This window comes from Penaeus monodon, chromosome 1, assembly GCF_015228065.2.
Source record: "Penaeus monodon isolate SGIC_2016 chromosome 1, NSTDA_Pmon_1, whole genome shotgun sequence".
Classification (NCBI taxonomy): domain Eukaryota; kingdom Metazoa; phylum Arthropoda; class Malacostraca; order Decapoda; family Penaeidae; genus Penaeus; species Penaeus monodon.
In genome coordinates, this window is record NC_051386.1 from 42351992 (window position 1) to 42359491 (window position 7500).

Genomic DNA, 7500 nt, shown 5'->3' on the forward strand with positions numbered 1-7500 from the left:
GTAGGGGGAGAGGGAGATAGAGAGAGAGAGAGAGAGAGAGAGAGAGAGAGAGAGAGAGAGAGAGAGAGAGAGAGAGGGATGGGGGGGAGGAAGAAAGAAAGAAAGAGACGAGAGACAAGAGAAAGTGAGAGACAGAGAACAGAGATAGTGAGACAGAGACAGAGAACTAGAAACTAGAACTAGAAAAAATGGAAATAGAGAGAAAGCGAGGAGATAGACAGACAGACAAACATGCGATCATTAAAAGAAAAAAAGAAAAAAGAAATCAGTCCATCAAGCCATCTTTAACTACGCCACATAACCCCCCCCCCCCCCCTCCCCAAATATACCTTCCAATCAATTAAGTGAAAAAGAAAAAAAAATACTCCCTCATACTATTGTCTGCAACGGAGAAGTAATCTTGACAGGACCTGACAGCTTCTTCAGTACATTATTCTTATTCTCATGTTCATGGTAAAGGCTTTAATGATGTCTAGATCTCTTCATCGGTTTTGCAAGTGACATCATTGATCAGTTTTGCAGTTGATTAACATTTACATATTGATGGGTGGCTGCGTAATAATGGAATTGCAATTTTTCTTCTATTTTTTTTATTTACTTATCTATTTTATTTGTATTTATTATCATTATTATTTTTTTTTTATTATTATTATTATTGAGAGGGTAAGTCAGGGTTGCATTCTCTTGGGTTTGATGATGGATTATCAATATACTGATTCAGTTTTTATTTCAATAGTTAGGACGAAAACTTTTTTTTTTCTTTACATTCTTGGTTACTTAAGAGATACAGTAAGAAAATAATAATAATAAACAAATACATTAACTATAAAAACTATTTATTTCTCGGTCCAATGCTAAAAGTTAAATAATTTCCCTAACCCTTTTATAGCCGTTTGTATTCCAGAGAACTCCCTCCACGGCCAAATTCATTAGTAATTTCCTGATCTTCCCGTGAGGTTCCGCTCTTTTCATTATGCAGATTCGTTTGTTATATTCACTACATGCTTGATTTAAATATCCGCCCCCTACCCAAAAATAAATAAATAAATAAATAAAAATAAACAAGACTAAAAAACGGGGAAAAAAGACTTTCTATTGTTACCTCCCCTGTTTTGAGTACAACACGCAGTGGTGCCACATCTCACGTCTAATATACTCCAACCTACATAATAATGAAGCCAAGAGAAATGCAATCACCAATACGCGTGGGCTCGAACCTCCTCCATCGCCGGAAAGAGATTACTGACGTCACACAAGTGGAATTGAGTGAAATGAAGCAAGTTGGGTTCGAAGCAGAATGAGATGAAGCCAACGTCGCATCGTACTACAAGGCCCGGGATTAACTCTGCTGAAACGAAATATTTTCCAGCATTCTACAGTGTGAGTTTGAATCTTTTTGAGCATTAAATACGATTGGGAGGTGATGAAGTGTGTGTGTATGTGTGTGTGTGTGTGTGTGTGTGTGTGTGTGTGTGTGTGTGTGTGTGTGTGTGTGTGTGTGCTTGTGTGTGTATATATATATATATATATATATATATATATATATATATATATATATATATATATATATACGTATATATATGTGTGTGTGTGTGTGTGTGTGTGTTTTACACACACACACACACATACATTCAGGCCGAAACATTAGAGTATCGGACTCAAAGATTGTCACGACAATCTGAGTTCACCAGCCAGCGCGTTGTTCCCCTAGGCAAGGAATTTCACCTCGATGGCCTACAGGTACCCCGATCTGGGATACGTGAAGCCATGGTTTTCAAGCAAGAGCTGAGAGCGCACTCACTCATTGAACTACGTGATGCTGAGCAGAAGAACCACATCATGGTCAGTGGTCAGGATCATCCATCTAGTATAAACACTGCTACTGAAGAAAGCAATAGCAACCTACTTTAATACCTCGTCCTAGGCTAACAGTGATCAAGGTCTAAAAGGAACACTGGGAACAGCGGGAAGGATCTTGCCACTTGGCGACAACTGCTGGATCATCAAAATCAGAATTGCAGCTTTGTACATGGTCACGCGAGACATATAAGTCATTGGTCACAGCCATTCATTTCTGAATTATCTGTCCTTGATGATAATATAAGACTGAATAATGCAGCACCACACGGATATGGACCCTACCAACCAGGACTCGAATCTCGGCCACTCCAAGTATGGACTCAGAGTACAAGTACTAAACCAATCATACCACACGACCGACTACAAGGAGTATGCGACTAGGATCTCATTAACTCCATAGATATTACTTATCTACTCCTTCAGAAGTGTGTGTAAAATACTGCTATCATTACTCTAGTATGTGTAGATAGTTAATGTCTATAGAGCTAGTGAAATCCTAGCTGCAAACTCCTTTTAGTGGGTGGCCAAGCCAGCCCAAGTCAGTGCTGGTCCCAAGCCCGGATAAAATAGAGAGAATGATTACCTAAAAAGGTAACACCGGCACTCTCCGTGGAAAGGAACTGGGGACCCTACCACGTACTCACTCCAAGAGCATCACAACATGAAAAACTACAATTAAGTATCATGCTGTGACCACGGCGGCTCAGACATGAACCTACCGTTAAAGAAGATGGTATGGTTTAATACTGATCATCCAGTTCATACCTGGAGCGGCCAAGGTTCGAGTCCTGGTCAGGGAGGGTTATTATATATATGTGTGTGGTGTGTGTGTGTGTGTGTGTGTGTGTGTGAGTGTGTGTGTGTGTGTGTGTGTGTGTGTATTGTTATATAATAATATATAATATATATATATAATATATATATATATATATATATATATATATATTATTATATAATATATATAATATTATATATAATATATATTATATATATATATATAATAGTATAATATATATATATATATATATATATATATATATATATATATATATAATATATATATATATATAAAAAAATCTCACTTATAAACTAGTCAATACCCACACATATAACTATAAATATATATTTAATATGTATTATATATATTATATATACTTCATTTCTTTAACGGTATAGGTAGTAATGATGCCCCATGTATGATGTTATATTTAATTTTCACGTTGATGATTGCTTTATGTACGTGATAGAGTTCCAGTTCTTTACGGATATATATAATATATATTATATATTATATATATATTATATATTATAATATATCATATATAGTATTATATACTTATATATCATATATTTATACATTATTATGTTGTGATATATATATACTTTATGAATATTATCTACTATCAGACTATCATTCATGATATGATTATACGTATAGTATTATAATCCAGATATTAATACACCACACACACACACACACACAACACCTACACACTACCACACCCACACACACACACACACCAGCACCACACATCATCACCATCACACATAACACACACACACACACACACACACGCATATATGTTTACATATGTGTATGTATATATATATATATATATATATATATATATATATATATATATATATATATGGTAGAAAACCCAGAATGCACAAACCAGATTTATGAGGCTATAGTTTCGAAATCCCCCGAGAACGCATTTCTGCCTTCCACTGTCGCCTGAAAGAGTTAGCATCTTGTTTTACGGAGGTGAATCTCAGAAGTTCAAGGTCATCAATCTTCATATCGCTCATTTCTATGGGTTACCCAAACCCATAAGCCAGGCGTGTCTCTGCACCCCGTTATCTCCTCCAGGGGATCTTTGATGCACCTTCTTGCGGCTTGGCTGGCGAAGTCCCTCACTCCCCTTCTTGGCACCTTCTCTCCTGCTCACCTCTGCCACTCGCAGGACTTCATCTCCCGCGTCCGTGGTGTTTCGCCGGCGACCAGGATGAGCTTGGATGTCGAGTCCCTGTTAACCAAGGTCCAGTTTGATGACGTCATCACTTTCCTCCGGAGGAAGCTCCCCGCCGAAGATCCTTGTTTCCCTCTGCCCACCGCCGTTTTCCTCCAGCTGATTCGTCAGTATGTAGAGTCTAAATCCTTTCATTTGAGGGTTGCTTCTACTCTCAGACATCCGGCGTTGCCATGGGCTCTCCCCTCTCTCCTGTCCTGGCTAACCTGTTCATGGAGTACTTCGAGTCTGAGCTTCACCCTTCCATCTCCCCTCGTTCTTCGGTTTGACAGAGATATGTCAGCAACGTCTTTGCTCTCTGGCTTCATGACCTGCTCCTTCCTGGATTTCCTGGTGCAGATGAACTCTCCCTCTCCTTCCATCCGTTTCAAAGTGGAATGGGAGGTTAACAACAAGCTTCATTTCTTGGACTCCTTTGTTCATCGCTCTGATGACCACTTCTTCTCTATATATTGGAAACCCATGCACGTAAAATCCATTCCATGTAAAGTGAGGTGTGGCCACCTTGCTATTTCTCCGCACCCTCTGCAGTTGTGACCCCCAGTACCTGGATAAAGTGATTGATCTCCTTCGTCGTTCGTTCCCCATACTTGGCCTATCCTCGACATGTTCTCGACGTTGTGCTATCTAGGGCGCAGCATACCTTTTACCACGACTCTCATCTGCCCGTCCACAGCCTACCCTATACTGAAAAGATCTACTCTCTCCCTTTCACCCTCTCAACTGCAGGCTGATCTTTCTCCGTCGCAACGGGGTCCACACCCGCTCCCTCTACCTCGAAGGCAGGCACTTATGCTCTTCCTTGTGCCTCCTGTGATAAGGAGTACTTTGGACGCCTGTCTCAACATAAATACGCTGTGTCCAGGGGATACAATAACAACGCCCTCTTTTATCATCAGTGAAACACAGGCCATCAAATGGATTGGTCAGCTGCGCGAATTGTCTTTCTTTCCGCTGATGTCCATGCCCGCAGCCTGGTGGAATCCTCCTTAATCAAGTTGCTGCCTAATTTTAACTTGAACAGCAGCTTTTCTCCTGCCGATAGTCTCCTCGCTTCCCAGATCCTCCACCTTCTTCCTTATGAAGGCCACCATGCGGAAAGTACGCCTCCGACCTGACCTGACCTTCCTTCGCGTCCGTTCGTCTCTCCTCACCTGCCCCCACCTTTTTCCACTTCCTCTCTTTAATGCCCCCTCCTCCTCTTTCCTTTTTTTCTGACTAAAGATGGAATCCTTTTTATTTTCGAAAAATGTATCTCTTAACAAAAAATTGTTTGTGAATTGGGGTTTTTCTACCATATATAAACCCGGTACAGTTTTTTCCCAACAAACATAATACACAGATACACACAACACACACCCCACACAACACACACACCACCCCAACACACAAAAACACACACACACACACACACCACACCACACACCACACACACAAAACACACTAACAAACACACACAAATACACACACACCCCAACATACACACACACACACACACACACACACACCACACACACACCACACACACACACACACACCACATAATATATATATAAATATATATATATATATTATATTTTTATTATAATTTTTAATATATTAATTTTGTAATGTTAATAATTAATATATTATTTATATATATATATATATATTATATATATATATATATATATATTATATATATAATAATAATAATATATTAATTTATATATATATATATATTATATTTTTAATAAAAATATAATATATTATAATATAGAATTACACACAAAACACACACTTGTGTATGTGTGGTGCATAACAAAAAATATTTTAAAACATAAAAAAAATGTATATTAAAAGAGATGATAGTTTAATGATAATAGAAGATAATAGAAAATAATAGATATTTGTAATCTATGTATATTTTATATATATAATTTTTATAATTATAATAATATTTATTTTTATTATTATTATATATTATAAATAATATAATATAATATATAATTTATATTATATATATTAATATATATAATATATATATATAATATTAAAAGTTATTATATATTTTAATTTTATAAAATTATTTTAAAATATATTTTAAAATAATAATTATAAAATTATTATATATATATATTGTGTATATAAATATATATATATGTGTGTGAGCAAATATGCTACAATTGCTTTCACACTCTGTAGCGGTTTCAGACACATCAGTAAGAGGAATCGTATAAAGCATTAGTGTTTTTTCCAACAAATATATTCAAATAATCTACGTGATATCACATTGGCTGTATTGGTTGATATGCTTTATCATTGTTTTCTATTTTCTTCTATATTTGACGATGATGATCGCAGTGATATTAGTAATCATAATGGTTGGGACAAGAGCAAAGTTTTACAGAATATATGTCAATGATAATGATAACATTAATAAAGTCTATAGTGATAGTAAAGATAATACTACTACTACTACTACTATTACTACTACTGCTAATACTAGAACTATGAATTGATAATGATAAAGGGTTATACCCCTATAAATTTTAAAATTTTAAATTTGGAGATGTTTAATGAGATGTGATGATGATAATGATTTTAAAGATAATGATGATTTGAAAATGATGATAACATTGATAATAGTTATAATAATAACAGTATTAATAATAACAGTAATAATATTCATACTAATACTACTAATAATAACCATAATGGTAATATCAATAATGATAATGATGTCAATGATGAGAGATAAAGATAAGGATAATGATGATAATAACAGTTATGATAATAATAATAATGTAATGATAGTAATGATTATAGCGATAAGGATGATAATGATAATAAGATGAAAAAAGAACAGGAAGAATGATAATGATGATGATGATGATGATGATGATGATGATGATGATGATGATGATGATGATGATGATGATGATGATGATGATGATGATAATAATAATAATAATAATAATAATAATAATAATAATAATACCACAATGTTGATAAAAATTATAATTATAAAAATAATTGAAAAAAATAATAATGGTAGTGATAATAATAATAATAATAGCAATAATAATAACGATAAAAATAATGAAAAAAAATATATAATAATAATAATAAATAATAATATTAACAATGATGACAATAGTAATAGAAGTAATAATGATGATAATAATGATATTAAGGATAATAATACTGATAACAATAATGATAATAGTGATGATGATAATTATATCAACAATAATAATAACAATGACAATAATGATAGTAATAGTGGGGATAATTAAGTAATAATTATAGCATTAGTAAGAATAATGATAATGATGATGATAATAATAATGATTATAATAATAATAATGGTGATAATAATATGAGGATAATAATAATAATAAAAAATCAATAATAACAATTATAATGATAATAATAATAATAATGAAAATGAGTGTAATAAATATTTTGATAAGATAATAACAACAATAATAATGGCTATAATAATAATAATAATAATGATAATAACAATAATAATAATTATTATTATAATAATAATAATAATGATAATAATAATAATAATAATAATAATAACAATAACAATAACAATAACAATAATAATAATAAT